We start from the raw sequence: 19876 nt of genomic DNA on the forward strand, positions 1-19876 counted from the left end.
ATGAGACTTGGGTCTACAATCATGATCCTGAATCAAAACAGGAGGCTAAGGAGTGGTGTGAACCCGGCTCTTCGGCGCTGAAGCGAGTTCGTGTGCAAAAAATCAGCCAAGAAGGTGTCAGCATCAGTGTTTTGGGATGCGAAAGGAATTTTGTTTATAGATTACCTTCAAACTGGCAAAACAATCAATTTGGATTATTATTGCAACCTTCTGAATCAATTAGATGGAAAAATTCATGAAAGAAGAGCCGGATTACAGAAGAAGAAAATCATTTTCCACCAAGATAACGCACCTGTGCACACAGTTCAAAAAACCATTGCTAAAATAACTGAATTGAAGTACGACGAATTGTTGCAACATCCAGCCTTTTCGCCAGATTTAGCTCCCTCCGACTTCTGGCTCTTCCCACACCTCAAACAATATCTCAGCGGAAAATGATTTTCTTCAAACAAAGAGGTAATAGCTGCAGTGGAGGGATATTTTGCAGAGCTGCTGAAAAACCACTACAGTCAAGGGATCCATAAATTAGAAAACCGTTGGAATAAGTGTATTGAAGTTGAGGGAAACTACATTGAAAAATAAAGTCATTTTTACAAATAAAAATTGGTTTCTTCATCTCCGTTCTGCGAACTTATTGAACAATCTGGTATGTCTTAAAGCACTATGTTACCTGTAGCATTTTTGTAATGAAAACACAAATGTGCATAACATATTACCTCCAAGGGTACATATTTTTCATAATAAATGCACTTTTTCTGTTATCAGAATTGACAAATGATTAAGAAACAAATCATATAAACCTTTAACATGCCAATGTTCTTTTTTTGGAACATCATGTTTAATATTTTTTAAAAAATAAACAGTTATATCTGTCAGTTTCAAAAATTCTGAAACTATCATATCTGAAAGTTAAAAAAGTCATTTATTATAGAATGTATGATTGATTTTTTGACGTAAAATTTATTTTTCAAATATGAATATTTCAGCATAGAAAAATTTCTAAAAATCGGCTTTCATTACGATTTTTACAGCACTTAAGAAAGAAATTCTATAAAATTCTTAAAAATTCAAATCGACCCAAATATTTTCCCATCCTACTTGCAAAGGACAACTTTAATGAGTTAATAAAAGAAATTCAAATAATAACAAGAAATATTTCCTCAAGACTGCGTAAAACTGCAATGTTTAAAAAAAAAAAAAAAAAAAAAAAAAAAAAAAAATGAACATTGGCATGTAATGATATACAAAATCAGCGATATCACATGTACATTTTTCTTTATTAAATTTTAAAAGCTCTTTTTTTAGAGGCATTAATGGTGTGTCATTTATTTCTGTAGAAAGGAAAGGACTTCTCGCCAAGGCATGGTGGCAATTGGTTTCAGCTGTATTTCCCCGTTTTGAGCTCCGATATCTGCTTGTTTCTTTTGTTAGAAATGACCACATCTGCTTCATTGTTTATATTAGGTCTTTCAAAAAGTTTAAAAAATTAAAATTTCCCACTTAGATCAAAAGTTGTCTCTGAACAATTATCTTTTATTGACAATCCAGAGAAACACAAAGTATTTTTTGATAATTTTTTGTCTGATCTTTGGAATATGGTAACTGGTAGTTTGGTGACATTTTGGAGGCGATAAAGGTTACTACCTAGGACTTTGGTAATAATGTGAGAAGTACTCAGTTCCGATTACGCATTATGTTGTGTGAGGGAAATGAGAGACCATGAGATATGTCATGTAATATTAATGGACGAATTACAGTTCTTTAATCGGAAAAGGGGGGAAAATTTGGAAAAATATCTGTAGCAGTCTATTATTTTGTATTAAGTTTCATTGTGTGTTATGTGAAGTAGTGTTGATTAATTTTCGGATTGCATGGCGCTGTCTAAAGTGAATTCTAAACTTTTAATGCGTTTATCTGATAATTCAAAAGAACTGGTTGAATGGTAAGCTAATTTTTATTAATTTAATGTATGTGCTTATTTATATTTTAAGTAGTGTTCTTGAATTTAATTATATTTTAATTAAATGATAGTTATTTTGTGAATTATATGTTTGTAGGAATTTGCTATACGTTTCAGTGGAAGTAAACGTGCATGGAAATAATTTAAATATTTGACACTACGTATTTGTAACCATTTGTAATGTTTGTGGTATGAATTCGTTGGTGACATTCATTATATAATAAGATAATTTAGAGGTAAAAGTTTTTGGATATTTTATTTATTTTATACGTGGAAATGTTCATCTTTGGAAAGGGTATATACTTTTTCGCGATCAGGTATTTTCATATATGTTCTTTTTACTGGATTTAAAGATTCAAAAAATTTTCATGCATTTTCGTGAAATTTTTCTAATTTATGAGAAAAAAGCAGTGTACGTGGATATAGTGAAGAGTGTGCACAATGCCATTTTTATGCAATTCTGGGATGTTTTTTTAAGTAAACATAAGTCGACGTGTACATGGTTTAGTGATATTTTAGTTAAATGATAGTTATTTTGTGAATTTTATGTTTGTAGGAATTTGGTATACGTTTCAATGGAAGTAAACGTGCATGGAAATAATTTAAATATTTGACACTAAGTATTTGTAACCATTTGTAATGTTTGCGGTATGAATTCGTTGGTGACGTTTATAATATAATAGATAATTTAGAGTATGGTAAGTTTTTGGATATTTTATACGTGGAAATGTTCATCCTTGGAAAGGGTATATACTTTTTTGCGATCAGGTAATTTCATATATGTGCTTTTTACCGAGTTTAAAGATTCACAGTATTTTTTTTTTTTTTTCCATTTTCATGCAAATTTTTTGTAATTTATGAGAAAATAGCAGTGTAGATGGATAAAGTTAAGAGTGTGTGCAATGCCCTTTTTGTGGAATTCTTGGATGTTTTTTTAAGTAAAAATAAGTCGACGTGTAAATGGTTTATGTGTATGTGCTATTCTGAAAAACGCGCAAAGAGATTGTGATTGTACACTTTTTCCCAATTTTGCAGTTAATATTTGTCATGATTAAGCAGTTTTGTTACATAAAATTTCTAGCATAAGTGTAATTCGGCTAGTAGATTGTTGGAAAAAGTGTTCAGTAAATAAAAAGAAAAGAAACATGTCTTTACTTCGTGAAGACAAAATGGCGGCGAAAAAAAAAATAGAGGGCTGCTGTAGCAGAGTTGGTCGCCAAATTTTCGCCAAAAAATCGCCAAGTTACTATAATCCAAAGATCAACCTTTTTTTTTCATCGCACAGTCTGCTAACAGACTTGTCTAACAACGGCTTTAAGGCAATTGGCACAGTATGAGCAAAAGAGATGTCGAAATTTCAACGTGGAGAATTTGATTACCGATGCGATGGAGAAGTTTATATGTGCCATTGGGACGACAATTCTGTCGTAACTATTGCATCAAATTTTATCACTCACGAACCATTAGGAAAAGCAAAAAGATGAATCCGAGCTTAAAAAAAGAAGGTTGATGTTCTGCAATCTTAAATTATAAAATAACATAATGAAGGAATGGGTGGAGTAGATTTGTTAGACTGACTTCTTGGAGATATCAACCAAAATTTCACAGCAAAACGTTGTACTGGAACGTATTTATCGACGCACTGAATATGGTTGTGGCTGCTGAGTGGATCTTGCACACTGATTTACACAAAAACACCACATTAGAAATGACTCATGTGAATTTTAGAAGAGAAATTACTTTGTATTTGCTTCGAGCGAAACCTAAAACTCACAATAAACTAATAGATTACATTCTTCAAACTGCATTTTCTCAGTTTACATTTTTTCAATAAATCCTTTTACTTAAAGTCTTAAAACTTATATAGGGATATGGACTAAATTATTTAATATTTTTACTGCTTATTTAAAATTACGTACTTTATAGAAACATGAATAGGTTTTGCAAAATACTGAAAAGAAAAATTATTTGAAGGAAAACGTGATTGAGATCATATTTGTTTCAAAGTTTTTACATAAGAATGTGTTTTTATTTTTTTCTCAGAATCTAATTCATTAATTGCAAAATCGATCCTTAAAGTTATTAAGAACGCTCTAATAAATACAATCAGAAAATTTGGGGGAAAAACACTGAAAATTGGAGGAGAAGAAAAATATTTTAATTGTTCAAATTTTCTTCTAAAAATTTTAATTAAAAAAATTACTGGCAAAAAAAGTTTTCAGCTTAAAATTATTTTCTTTTACTAAACCATTTAATAATATTCATAAAAAGCAGATGCAAGTTCTTAAATAAAAATATTTTTCAAAAGTTACAGAGTCCCCTTGTAGTGTTGAAGGTGATATGCGTGTTTTTAATTTTAATTTGAAAATGGTATAATAGAGAAAAAATATCTAATTTTTTTTGGATGATATCACATCTCCAAATATCTACCAATGCGATTATTTCGCTGACAGTACAGCGAGCAGTCAGTTGCACGTCAGCCATGTTGTTTGTTAAAATTAAGTGAACCATGCAATCGTGCAGTACAGTATGGGAAATCTCCCATTTGCCCTGCTCCTGAGAGGTAGGAATGTTCTACCAAATTCTACCTCTAATTCGGAGAAGCAGTTAATGCTTGTTCACCTTGTGAATGGGACAAGTTGGAAGAACCAGTTTTCGCTACCGGTCAAATCTGCTCTTCTGAACGGGGCTTTTAGATGTCAGTAACAAAAAAATAAAATGCAAACAAATCCACTCAAAGCGAATGGGAATGTGAAATCTGCGAGATGCGACTTTCTTTGCAAAGGCTGCTTTGATGAACATAAATTCCAATCCCCCTCTATGTGAAAAGGCCAGCATATAACATAAAAGAAGTTTTGGTCTGCTAACTAAACCTAAATTTATTTTGAGAGAAATCACATGATTTTGGAATGAAAGTAATAAAACATGCAAAAAGAAATGAATTTTCTACATTTCACACATTATTCAAATATTTCTATTCATGTGAAGAAAAATAAACTTAGTGCTAAAATTATCTTTTTCTATTCTAAGTCATTTCAGTTAATGTTGCAGATTGCACTGTCCCTTAATACAGTCAAAAGTCGTTAATCCGGACTCGTCGGGGCTTCGGCGATTCCGGATTATCGATTTTTCCGGATTATAGATCATCAGTTTAAATCTGGTAAAATGGCATGCAGAAATTATAAAATTAAAAATATGAAACCGTAATTTACGAAATAAAGAACAATTATGATTTAAAGGGTATCAAAATTTACAAAAAAAAAAAGCTTAATATTTATTTGTTTACTTTATTAAACATTTCTTTCAATGTAAGTTGTTTAAGTTGCTTCGTTTTTTATGTTATAATACATTCTCTTTAATTCTATAAACAGACATAATTTCTTGTTCAGTTACAAAGTTCCGCTGTTCAAGTGATATAATTGCTGTGTCGAGAATACCGACTAATTTGTCAATCGGAATTTTTTCGTTTTCAATAACCTCTGTCATTTTCTTCGCTATCGGAAGCGAATTATAATGACGGGGCATTTGATTTAAATCATATCAAAGACGAGATGAAATACTACATTGAGTAAGCAATTATAAGCCAAATAAAATAAAAACATCTGCCCTTAAGATAAGGATAGTGTTGACAGATCAACTTCCAATTCAATGCACGCCGCCGCAGCGTTAAAGATAAACAAAGTTTAGATAAACAAACGTTAAAGTTAGATAAACTTTATCCATTTTTTGCAGCAATTCCACTTTTTGTTTAATGGACTCCGAAAGATACTTTCGCTTTGTATATCCTTTACATATTAGTAAATATATATCGGAAATTCTATTTGACATAATCGAAAGTTCAAGCTTACTTTTATAAAATTGCTCTAACAGTCTGCAAAAAATAATAATCCGGATCCAATTCGAAGATTAAGGAACAACGCAATCTGCAACATTAACTGAAATAGATAATTAGATAATTTTAGCTTAGCTTATCCCGTCCGTTATACATTAAACGCGCATTCGTAAACGTATTTTGTGCACGCGCACACGCAAATTAGCAGCGGTAAAAGTCTTACGCGCATGCGTCAACGCGACGCATGCGCAGAAAGTTTGTAGCTTTGAGGTCCGGATTATAGATCATTCCGGATTTTGGGTGTCCGAATTAACGACTTTTGACTGTATTCTAATTGGATCTGGCTTATTATTTTTTGCAGACTGTTAGAGGAATTTTATAAAAATTAAGCTTGAACTTTCAATTATGTCAAAAAGAGTTTCTAATTCTGAAGCTGCCAAAGGATCTACAAAGCGATAGCATGTTTCGATGTCCATCAAATAAAAGGTGGAATTGCTGTAAAAAATGGATAAAGGCATATCTGTCTCAAAATTATGCGAGGAGTATGACCTTGGAAAGTCAACTGTATATGACATAAGCAAAAAGAAATATATTTATAATCATCTTTATGCAATGCATTGCTTGAACTAAAATTCCATATTTTATAATTTTCGCAGGATTATATGTACGAAAAGATAGCCTGCCCCTCCATGGAATGATACCTTCATCCAGCGATAATTCTTTCTCAGGTTTATAAATGTTTTGAAACTTTTCTAGCAGATATGAGTAAACTGGTTTTATTTTATCAAGCCTTTCTTGGCAATGCTCATTATTACTGAAGTGCCAATACTTCCATAACTACCGAAATCGGTTCCTTGGCATAGTATTCCCAAAAATAGGTGTATGTAATCAGGGTTCATAGCTATATTTTAGTTAAAAAAATAAGCACCTATAAGCACTTTTCAAGCACATTTTAAGAAAAAAAATAAGCACCTGTCTAATTACATTATACACAACTGCATAACCTTAAAAGAAAAATTAGACTTGCAATTTAAAATATGAGCAATGCAATATTTATTAAGAGAATGAGCATTACCTCAACCATGGGAAACAATTATTATTTTTTTTTTAATTTTAAATGACAGTTCAATTTACAGAATTAGTTTACAATGAGAGAAAAAAAAAAACTATGCAGAACTAAACTATATTGCAAGATTTAATGATGAAATTTCAGTTCAAAATATAGAAAATAAATAATAATAAGCCATACTAATTGTATTCGCTTGGCACCTAATAATAAATACAATTTATTTTTTCCACTCATATTAATATTTAAATAATTTAACTTAAATCAAAATTCTGAACATTTTCTACATTTTCATTGCATAACAGTTTTCCCTTAACATATATTCCAAGCAAAGTAATTTAAGTGAAAAAGTGGAACATTTCTGAAATCAGGAGACGGGAAATTGCTTCATGCAGTCATTCTTTAACAGTAAAAGCTTGACTAACCCGCATACTCGGAAACTGCTGAATATTCCATATAGTCGAGCGAACTGGAAAAAGAGGAGGGGGGAGATTGTAGCCGTTCTTTAGATTTCTCGGCTAAATAAATGATTCTGACATTTCGATATGTGCATCATATAAAAATAGACCAATGGAACTGAGAAATATTCTGCTTAGAAAGAACAGTAAAACTCTTTTAAGTGTTCATAAATAAATCAGACTGAACATCAAAATTAATTATCTCTGCAAAATACCACAAACGTTATTGCGCAATACGTGCGGCGTAATTCTTCCATACGTGATATAACGGAATCGTAATCGGAATCAACAGCTGCCGGTATTCGGAGAATAAAGAACTAAATAAAGGAAAAGAAAGAGACTTACTAATCTGGGGTTGGACAGCACTGCTTCAATATTAGAGATTTTGCAGAGAAAGGGGAGAACCTCTCAACCTCTGTACTGTATAATGTATTGGAAAAAAAAAGAAATTAATTAAATTATTTTGACTATTCGATTACTTTCCTTTTATTTAAGCCATTCCGAATATTATTCCTTAGAAAGCTAATCTGTGTAAAAATAAACCCATTTTTGAAAGTTTATCTACACTTCAGCAGCTACTGCAACTATATTATTATAAATATTCATACATATGCTCATAATATAAGCATAACAATCATAATAAACACGAATATGAACTGACCCCGCGGAACGAGAATGTAAATTATTAAAATCTTGATAGAAATTCAAATGTGTGTAGTATTTGGGTGGGAGGAAAAGAATACCGAATGTACCGGAATTTTCTACGGTTTTCGCAATTCTTTGACCAATAGAACAACGTGTACCTGTCTCTACTCTCGCGCGCACCATAGGTTACGTTAATGCAGAGAAAGGGGGAAAAGCTATTTCCGGGAGTATGATTCACCATCTGACGTTCCATATAAGGAAGAAAAGTTGTTTTAGTTTCGGCTTTTGTACGGGGGGAAAATGCACGTTCATTAAAAAAAGCACTAAAAGCAAAAAATAAGCACTAAAAACAAAAACAAAAAAATAAGGGCTTTAAAGAAAAAGTAAGCACCTATAAGGGCCTTTATATTTTATTTTCAAATATAAGGACTTATAAAGCACTTGTCAGGACCGCTACGAACCCTGGTAATCCAGGGTGAGTAGACCAATAATCATCTTGTTCTGGTTTTCTTACTATTCCCATTAGAATAACAAGCCCCAAAAGTTTTTTTCCATTTCTACAACAATTTGTATCAATCCAAGCTTTATTCTTTGTTGATGCATTGTTGTTATCATTATTCTGCTGATTATGATATAAGTTTGTTTGTGTGGCAAAGAAATTAAATAAATTGTCCCCAATGAACAATTCCACAGTTGATAATTTATCTGGTGTGTATGGTACCTGTAACCCAAACCGTTCCAAGCAAGCATGAAAGTTAGGTTTAAAATCAACTTCTGACCAATCATTTGCCACAGAATTCTCTTCATCACTTTCAGATTCACTAATTATTGGTCTTCCCTTATTTTTGAATCATCTCACAATTATATCGCTCCCACAGTCCAAATCACTTTCACTATCAGAACAATTTTCCTCTTCTGATAACAGATCAGCATATATTTCCTCATCAAAGAGCATTTTGAAGGATATCTTTAAATCTAACGTAAGTTTCCAATATTTGAAGGCAGCGAAAGACAGTCTCAAACTAACAAAACAAGCATCCACGAAAAAAGATTTCAATAATAGACAGTCTGGTGAATTGGGAGAGGAAAACAGTTGAAACCAATGTTTCCTGAGCATCAAATGTTTTGCTATAGTATGTCTATCTATACAAACGTCGATGTGAAGCATCGTCATTGGCAAAAATAAGTCATGCGTACATGACAGCGGCCCACAAAGTGTTAATTGGAGCTGACGTTGCAGGTGAAATGTTAACCGGAAGAATTCAGAAATTAGAAAATGGGCTGACTGCTGTGTAATCACTACTTGGATGAACAAGTCACAGGAAAGATAGTTGATTACGTTTCACAAAGAAACTCCTTGTCCATGTCATCCACAATAGCATTCATGTTGACTCACAGCAGTGGCATAGAAAACTTGTGGAAGCTAGAAGCACTGAGAATTAATATTCTAAAGAAAATAAAACTGATTCAGAATTAGAAGCAGTGTGGGATTACCGTAATTTCGCACGTATAGTCCGCAGACACGATTTTATATAAAAAAAATTTTAAAAATTGTCAGATAGTCCGCACCACTGGATAGTCCGCGGACTATACGTCCGAAATTACGTTTTTTTTAATACGGCAATATTCCCATGCTTTTTAAACACATCCTTTTGTTTGCGCAAATTTCTCACCGCTTTCTTGTCCACTTCAAAATAATAGAGTAAAATCCTAGTATACGGTGCAGCCTTGGCGCGACTTTGCCAACACCAAAAATGATCCAAAGAACGTCTATATATATACTATACACACATAGTATATATACTATATACATAGTATATACTATGTTTAACTATATATTTTCTTTGAATGACCCGTTAACTACTCATCGTATATGTCCCGTTTTTACTGCTCATCATAAAGTCGCCAAAAGTAGTCAAATCCCCTGTGCACCGGATACTAGGATTAAACCAATAATGGCCCGCTTCTCTATTTCCATCTTTTTCAGTTTTCTCAACTACCTCTCAGCAGTAAATCTCCGGCGATGTTTCATCAACGTTAGCGAAGATGAAAGACAAAATACGAAAACAAAATACTGTGCAACGTGCTATCTTCGTGATAAGTGGTAATGAAATGTGACCTTCGACCCCACCCACTCACTCGGTGTTGCCAAACCACGCTAAAGTAAACAAATCACGCTTTTTTTTCGTACTCCAGGTACTTGCTACTATGGCTCCTAAAAACCGAGTTGACGCATCGACTTTTCCCCCTCCCGGCAGTTGTGCTAAAGCAGTGCGAAGGATACTTGGAATCTCACGCTATTTTTATATTTCATCATCGGCAGTTCACAACAGCGTGTTTTTTAAATTTCAACAATTTTAACCGTGAATAACCAGCGTATTTTCCGCACTGGTGGATAGTCCGCAGGTTCAAAAATTCGCATTTTAAACACAGATAGTCCGCGGACTATACGCGCGAAATTACGGTACTTTCACAAGACTCTGAAGAGGGTAGACGATCGATATGACGTTAGTTTACCTTGGATCAACGATAAAGAAGCTTTATCAAGAAACAGACAAGTTGCAGAAAAACAATTGACTTCCATCACAAAGAAGCTGATGTTGAAAGATAAATTTGAAACATACAATGCAGTGTTCGAAGAGTGGCTCGAATTTGGACTAATGGAAGAAGTACCAGAAGAAGAGGAACTAGTTAATTATTATCTTTCCCACAGACCAGTCTTCAAATATAACTGTACAACAGCAATAAGACCTGTATCTGATGCCTTATGCAAGCAAAAGGATTTCCTGTCACTTAATGATTATATTTAGCAAAAGGTCAAAATTTAACTGAATTGATACCTAGATTGCTTCTTGGATTTAGGCAAGGAAAAACAGGGATTATCTCAGATATTAAAAGTGCTTTTCTTCAAATATCTGTTCAAAGAAATGATTGTCGATTTCTGTGGTGGAAAAACTCCAAACAAAAGGAAAAAAAAAAAAAATTTCGCCATTGCAGAGTAGTCTTCAGACTAAAATATAGTCCGTTTTTTTTTAGGAGCAGTGATCAACCCTTATTTAGACCAATGTGAACCTTCTTTGAAGGAAGTGGCTACAAAATTGAAAAATTCCCTCTATGTTGACAACTGTGTCACTTCAGTAATGAATGTTCAAGTGAAGCAGAATACTTTATTGCAAAATCAACTCACTTAATGGCAAGTGCTAATTTTGATTTATGGGTGGGAATAAACAGAACTGAGCAGTGAAAAATCTACAATTAGCAAACCATTGAAAGTACGTGGTCTTCTGTGGGATAAATATGAAGATTCATTGTTTTATGACATTCCTAATATCAACTTAATTGATCTCTCAGTGACAAGACGCAATGTACTATTAATTATACAGAGATTTTTTGACCTAATAGATTTCACCTACCCTAATAAGATAAGATAAGAATAAAACATTTTTGATATTTTCCATGTCTGTGTCTAGTGAAAATTAGAGAAAATAAAGGGAAGATAAACGTGTTAAGAAAAAGATTCTAGTATCAGAAGTAAAACATTCAAATATTATGTTTTCTTTGTTCTTCCAGACCTTCTCCAAAAAGTAAGAAATACATTGTAAACTTTCTGCAAAATACATTCGTTACGTGTTAATAGCACGGAGACATTTTTCTGTAATTTTCTAGAATCTTGGGTCTATAAATTTTGCCTTCAAATCCTTCTAAACTTTCTAAGCTGCAATGTCTAAAATTCTAAAGAAAAATTCTGTAACAGTAAAAAGCCAGAAATATTTTGAGAAAAAATATCAGAGGGAAAAGATGTAAAATTAATTTTATAGAGAAAACTGAATATTCTGATAATTTTGAATACTCTGAGACAATTACATTGGAAAAACTCTTACCATGAAAAAATTTAAAAAGACATTTTATATTATTTACATAGCTATTTTGCTTTTGCTAAAACTGTTTCGTTAATTGTTTCATATACCTTGCTTATTTTGCAGATTCAAAATATTGTAAAAAAAGTGGCCAAAATGAAACTTTATAATATGACAGCGAAAATTAAAAACTTTTTATTTTAATGTTATTTTTTAAACATAATTTCAATATTTTACCACTATTTTAATGAAAATTATCCATGTTACAATGTTTTAAAAATGTCGAAAAATTCCCAGATCTCGAAATTAAAAATTTTCTACAGAAACTGATCTTAAAATCGCCAAAATGCCGACAAGTTGCCGAATTCAGAGTCGTTTAATAAAAGAATTCACATCGCGAAAAGCCAAAAGTTGTTTAAGAGCTTTTCATTAGCAAAAATGAAATCATTTTAAAATACTTATGCTGCACTTCTTTTACTATAAAACTCGAAAATCCCACGATTTATATTAGAAATAGGAACGAATTATAACCCATTCACCCATTCAAAAGATAACCATATCTGTCACTTGAATCACCAAAAACATTCCTCCAAAATGCTAATTCACACTCAAAATGGCAGTCGTAAAAAACAGACAGCTATTTCCGATGTTTAAAGTTAAGGACCTTCTGCCGATTTTGGCCGAAATTAAGGACTTTTAAGGACCAAAAATCGATTCCAAAAACTTAAGGACTTTTAAGGACTCTTAAGAATCGTACGAACCCTGTCTACTGCAAGCCAAATCATGAGTCGAACCCTGTCTACTGCAAGCCAAATCATGAGTAGCTCCATTGAGAAAAAATATATACCTTGACTTGAATCCCTTGCTTGTCTTATTGGAGTGTGATAAGGCTCATTTGTCAAGAACCTTAACCGTTCACGACGGGCATCTCTGTTACCAAAGCGTTGTCTTGGGACAGCACGTTAACCGGATGCGTCGTCTTGTGGAGATGCGCAATTCGCGCTGCTAAGCCTAACTCTGGAAAAAAATTTGTATAAATTTAATTTTTCATCCAATTGTTCCAATTTTTGGTACATTATGAGAATATTCAGGTAATTGTCAGAATTAATTTTAAAGCTTTATTATTATATTTTCCTTAAAAATTTTATAAAATACTCATTCTAGAATAATATAATTTTCCCCTTATCCCACAAATAAATATATATGGCAAAATATCCAAACAATCACAGATTTTATTTAACAAAACACACAATTAAAATTAAAAAATATTAAAACTGTCTTTCATAAAAATTCAAAGAGCAAATAACGAAAAGTAAGCAATATTTCAAAATGAGACAGTGTATGATATTCTTTGAAACATGGGTGTACACAAAGTCCAACGTGGCATATGTCACACTCATTTAGCATTTGTATATGTTCTACGGTCAGAGAGTGCTTTCGTTTTGCCATTAAAAAAAAAAAAAAAAAAAAGACCTTTCACCAAGCGATACAAAATATTCATCTCAATGCCAGAAAACTCAAAGAGTAATAAAAAAAGTCTCTTATGATAGAACATCTACTCCACTATAATGGATAAAAAAATAAAATAAAAATAATAAAAATTAATAAATTAAATTAAAAGTATTCCAGAGCATCGAGAACATGTTCATTTGTTTATATAAAATGCAGTAAGAGCCATTACATTACTCAACACTAATGAATTAGCATTTGTGTATATTCTACGTTTAGATACTGCTTTCATTTGCCATTAAAAAAAAATAGGTTTCGCTGATGATAAAAAAATACTCAACTCAAAGCCCGAAAAATCTAACAGTAATTTAAAAAAAAAAAAAAAAAAAAAAAAAAACGAAAAATCTAAGTGTAATAAAAAAAATCTCTAATGATAGAACATCTATCCCACTATATTGAAAAAATAAAAATGTACCTCGATGCAGCGAGAACACGTGCATTATGACGCAGTTAAAGGGACATTACATTGCTCAACACCCACCCACGAATCTCGCTCTCATTCCGAAAAATACCAAATATAAAAAAACATTGGGTGGGAATGAAGGTAAACATCTTAACTTTCGTTATATTTCACCATAACAGACATACAGCTACATCTAGCGGCAATAAAAAATACTAATTAAATGTTCTATCTAAAAAGTCAAATGTGGTACGCCCAGCCATAGAGTGAACTAAATGGCGATTCAAATATGACACACCTGGCCGCGAGATAATGTTTGCTGCTGATGCATATATGACACGCCCGTACTGAACGGGTTAAGGTAGAAATTTCATTACTGTACCGATTCTTCAACAGCACTATTCTGGATAAAGAACGTAGAAGTTTGGAGCACTTTTGTAAATAACAGGGTTTCAGAACTTGGAATCCTATCGCACCGTGAAAATTGGCACCATGTACTGGGTGCAGAAAACCCACCCAATATGCGATTAAGAGGATGTTCTGTAAAGAAATTTTTAGTTTAGAAATTTTTAAAAGATTAGTGATGAGTCGGTACTACCGAACTGGGTATTTTGTAACAGGTACTGAAAATCGGTACGTCCAAGTACCCGTTACTTCAGTACCGAAATCGGTACTTTTCGGTATTCGTTACTTCTGTACCGAAACGGGTACTTTTCGGTATTCGCTACTTTGTAACGAAAATATGCGTCTCTTCTCGGTATTTCGGTATTCATTACTGGAGGATCGATGAGGGTTCAGCTCACTTCGGTTTTGGTACAAGGACAGTAGTATCTGGTTGTATTTGCGAAATGGTGATATGCACTCTTTGTGTCCATGAATTGCCTGCTCCTCAGACGTAGTTGACATGTTTTCTGATATTCAAAATCTTCCTCCGTACAGATAAAATCAAACATGTGGTGACGTGGCAGAGTTCCTTCAGTGCGCAAAATCGTTAGCTGCGTATTTCGGTACTCCAAATCGTTACTAGGGTACTCCGGTACAGCAAACCGTTACTCCAGTATTTCGTTACTTCGGTACTCCAAATCGTTACTTGGGTACTCGGTACTTGAAATCGGTTTTCGGTACTTTTCAAAGTAATGGTTACTTGAGTAACGGGTATTTTGTACCGGGTACAAGAAAGTACCGAAGTTGCCCATCACTAATCAAGATGGTGGAAAGACCCACTTTGGTTGGGATTGCCTGAACAGGAATGGCCTCGTTCTATCTCAATCGATAATAAAGAGGTTAATTAGCAGTTATAGTTAAGCAATGCTAGTGATGTATGTCTTCATGATTCTTTGGCTATTTTTCAAAGTATAAGAAAATATTGAGAATGATTGGGTAGATACACAGATTCATAGGAAATACCTGAAAGAGGAAAGAAAGAGAAGCAGAACAGTTAAAAGTTTATGAATTGACAAGAGCTGAGAAATCTATTGTGAAGATTATTCAATGATTCTTTTTCATCAGATGATATTAAGAAGCTGAAGTTAATTAGTGTGTTCAAAGATGACGAAGGCATTTTATATGTCAACTGAAAGGTCGACTGAGAGGAACGACCATGAAAATTTTATTTACCTGATATTACTTCCAAAGAATCATGAAACTGTGGAGAAATTTATAATTAATAAACATCTATCTATGTCTCATGCAGGAATTCACTTACTGATGTGAATACTTAGAGAGACGTTTTGGATCCTGAAAAGCAGAGCTACAATTCAAAAAGTTTTATATGCATATGTCAGGTACACGAGACATGGAAGTAAATGACTAGAGACTGTGCCTGCTAATCTACCAGAAAACTGAGTTAGAGATGTTTGTATTTTCGAGATTGTCGGAGTTGATTTAGCTGGCCTATTAATTTTTAAAGATAAAAGAAAAGCTTGTTGTTAATCTGGACACCCATAATACAGACCACAAAGCTACAACTTTCTGCACATGCGTCAATGCATAATGCGCTCAAGCATTCACATATGCTTTTACGCATGCGCATAATACGTTTACGCATGCGCGTTTAATGTATAACGGATGGTATAAGCTTAGCTAAAATTATCTATTTTAGTTAATGATCTGTCAGCACTATCCTTATCTTCAGGGAAGATGTTTTTATTTTATTCTGCTTATAGTTCATTACTAAATGTAGTATTTCATCTCGATGTACTCTGTCTTTGATATGATTTAAGTCAAATTCATTATAAATATCCCGAATACACATCAAATAGTTTTCTGGTTGCAATTTTCTAATTTTGACTATGCGTAATGTATGCTTTATGCATGCACGCGTTGAAAGAAATGTTTAATAAAGTAAACAAATAAATATTAAGCTTTTTTTTTTTGTAAATTTTGATACCCTTTAGATCATAACTGTTCTTTATTTCATAAATTACAGTTTCATATTTTTAATTTTATAATTTCTGCATGCCATCTTACCAGATTTAAATTGATGATCTATAATCCGGAATCGCTGAAGTCTCGACGAGTCCAGATTAAAGACTTTTGACTGTATTTTACTTTTCACCTGTGCTGTTTTCAGAGCAATTCATTTGAAACTGATTTTGCCCCTTTCGACTCAAGGATTTTTACTTGGTCTTAGATTTACTGCCTGTACAGGGAAGCCATCAATAATTTATACCAACAAAGGAGGCAATTTTGTCGGATCAAATAATCTCTTAAAATCAATTAGTTGGAATACCATCACCTCCCTTGATATAAGCCGCCACAAAAAAGATCAACTGGAAATTCAGTCCACCTACAGCACCATGGTAGGATGGCTTTTGGGAACAACTAGTTCAAATGATTAAGAAGCATTTGCGTCGAGGACTAGGCGAGTCATGTCTGAATTATGAAGAACTGATAAGTGTGCTGTGCGAATGCAAAGCAACTGTGAATGCCAGACCACTTACTTATGTGTCAGAGGACTCTAATGATCTCACCCCTTTGACACAGTCCTTGCTTTTAGGTGAAATTCCAGTCTTTAGAGTTCCGACTTAAATCACTTTGATAAAGCTGATTTTAACAAGAGACAGACATCTACAGAATTTATGAGAACTCTTGAGAGAGATTTGAGAAGTGAATACCTTGGCCTGCTAGTGCAATGTCCATCTACAGTGCTGATTTTTCAACAGATAAAAATTGGGAAAATAGTTCTCATCGAGTGTGCTCTAACAAAAGTGATTGAGCTATATCCACGAAAAGACGGCAACATTCGAGTAGTACGTGTCAGAACTACGTCTGGAGAATTAGTTCAACCACTCCAGAGAATATTCCCTCTCGAAATACCTTCATCTTTGGAGTCAAATAAGGCAAATTAAACTGAGATGCAGGGTGAAGACAATTTAGGGCTCTAGTGTTGTCTAAGGTAAGAACACCTTCCGCCACTGTGTCTGGCGGGTGGGGGTCGCTATAGCAACAGGGCTAGTATATTTCAAATAGGGACGAACCAAGGGTTGCTTTATTGTTATTTTGTTTTTGGCGACTGTTGGCTGAAGGGAAAAGAGTTTATAATGAGTGTTCTCGGTTTCATTCCAGCTGCACGCATCTTTTCTTAAGCCTTATATTATTACTATTAGCTATTTTTATTTTCGTTGTTATATCTTTTGTACTGGTATTTGTTCAAATTTGCTTCTATTTAGCTTGATTTTTGTAGTGCTTTGTTAATCGCCAATTTTTTAAAATGCCCTTCCAGTTTAAGAAAGGTCAATCTTTAAAGTCTCAGGCACGTCAAATCGTGTTGAATGTCGCAGAATTTTGTGCTTCTGAAGCTTCGGCAAACTCTTTAGTAGTTCCTCTTCTTCAAGTTTTGAAGAGAACATCGCAAGCTACTGGAGTATCGGAGTATACAATTAAAAAAATTAAGCACGACGTATCAACAATGGGTGAAGATTAACTTCTAAATACACCTGGAAAGAAACGTAAAAGCTCTGCTAATCATAAGTGCGAAATTGATGATTTTGACAAATGCGTTATATGGCAGACAATACAAGACTTTTACATCAAAGAAAAGAAAGTGCCATCTGTGTGGAAATTATTGCCTGTCTTGAGGCAAAAAATAGACTTTGGCAAAAAGACTCTTTGTGCAAAGTTTTGCGTTCAATGAATTTTCGCTGGAAGAAATGCGTTAACAAAAGAAAAATTCGAAAAATTCTTATCGAAAGACCTCACATTGTATTTTGGAGGAACAATTATTTACGAGAAATGAGGAAACTCAGAGCAAGTGGACACCACATCATTTACATCGATGAAACATGGATTGACAGCAATTTAACTTTTAAGAAATGTTGGCAGCATGATATGGTTTTGGGCACACAGATAAATGTCAGTTCAAAAAATAGACTGATTGTTGTCCATGCTGGCTCTTCCACAGGATTTATTCCAGGTGCCCACCTTGTATATAAAGCATCAGCTCAAAGTGGGGATTACCATGGGCAAATGAAAACTATGGAAATTTTGAAAAATGGGTCTTGGAAAAGCTTCTTCCAAATTTACGACCCCAAAGTGTGGTATGCATGGATAATGCCCCGTATCACACAAAAATTGAAGATCCGACACCCACGAAATATGCTACAAAGCGAACAATGGTAAACTGGCTGATGAAGAAGATGATATGCTGCGATCCCAAAATGCAAACAGCGGAACTATTTAACTTAATAGAATGCAATCGTCCTAAAAAAGTAATCTATAAAATTGACAACATCATAAATGAAAATGGGCATCATGCTGTGCATCTCCCTCCTTACCACTGTGATCTAAACGCAATTGAATATGTTTGGTCATCAGTTAAAAGACTGATCAGGGAAAGGAATGTGACTTAAGCTTGGAAAATTTGAAAAATTTAACACAAAAAGCTTTGGATGAAGTCCCTTTTCAAGAATGGCAGGCGCACTGCAACCACGTAGAAAAACTTGAAAATTATTATTGGGACAAGGACGAACTTCTAGAAGAGATAGTGGATGGATTAATAATTCAAACTGGCAGCAGAGATTCTGATTCAGAAGGAACGGAATCTTGCGACGGTGATTCAGATGACTTTTCAGATGTTATACTTCTACAAAAGTCCTCCACGAAGGCATCCTTCTTCTTCATCTGATAGCTTTGTCAAGTTGTGAGGATATTTCTAGGTTCAGTATTTTCTTTGCCACTATGTAAATGAAAGATTACCAAAAGTGGGCAACAATGAGCCTTCGGCAGAGGCGAAACCTCCTCCTGTGGATAATAAAGAACACTGAATGGTTGCTTCATTTCCCATTACTGTGTTCTTGGAGACCCACAAGCCATGTATAATTTGCTTAAAAAATAATTTTTAATCTTTAATGGAAATTAAATAAGTTTCGTTTTATTATGAAAATATTAATACAAAATTATGTTAATGCAACAATGCTCACTGCAGTTATAAAGCCAAATTTTGTATAATTTTAAATGTAAAATAGGTAACTGAACAATTTAAGAGACCTTAATTTTGTTCTGATTTTAACATTCTATTATGCTACAAGCTATTACAGTGTCTATAAAAAGCAGCATAATGCATAAATGGGCGCTAGTAATTAAGAGGCCCAGCAGCGGCCGATCGGTAAAGTCACTGAACACTTGTAGTTAGGTTTGAATCCCGCGAATGGGCTGGCTGCATGCCCCATGTGTATTGTGTATACGAGCCAGTTTTCCTTAGCAAGCCCTCCACGAAGGCACCCCTCCTCTTAGGCATTTAACCCTGGAGGTTTTCCGTAATCATATAAACCAACCCAAACCGCTGCTAATTAAGTAAAATGCAGTTTTGATTTTAATTTACCTTCGCTTCCTTTCGTCATTAAATTGACCAGCTTTTGGTTTAGTTTGAAGGTATGGGAAAAGAAGAAATGTTCGCAAAAAGTATTTATTGAGAGCATGGATATGTAAATAAACGCTTTTACTTTCAGATGATTCCATATACATTTAACGATGAAATTTTTAGTCATTATTAAAGCACAAGCAATAAATTAATAGAAAATTTTGAAATAAAAACATAGCAGAACGTCATTTAAAGACTGAAGAAATTGCTTTGAATGCTCACAGTAGATTAGCTAGAGGGGAGAAATATAAAAATTTAATTTATTTGACATTTATGAAGTGTGTCTATA

The 19876-nt window shown here is 33.5% G+C and overlaps 1 protein-coding gene across 2 annotated transcripts in view; it reads right to left on the bottom strand.

Moving 5' to 3' along the window:
• The window catches only part of msps (msps cytoskeleton-associated protein 5), a 42349-nt gene that overhangs the window by 17914 nt on the left and 4559 nt on the right, over positions 1–19876 (bottom strand). Inside the window, exon 2 of one of the 2 annotated variants that reach the window (XM_035366497.2) lies at positions 12666–12835. The exons of the other annotated variant lie outside the window; for it this stretch is intronic. The gene's annotated coding sequence lies outside the window, so the exon portion shown is untranslated. The remainder of the gene's footprint in view (positions 1–12665; positions 12836–19876) is intronic. 2 annotated transcript variants of the gene reach the window in all.

The sequence above is a fragment of the Stegodyphus dumicola genome, chromosome 6 (genome assembly GCF_044657685.1).
Source record: "Stegodyphus dumicola isolate Sdum_Otavi_A_Nest chromosome 6, ASM4465768v1".
Lineage (NCBI taxonomy): Eukaryota > Metazoa > Arthropoda > Arachnida > Araneae > Eresidae > Stegodyphus > Stegodyphus dumicola.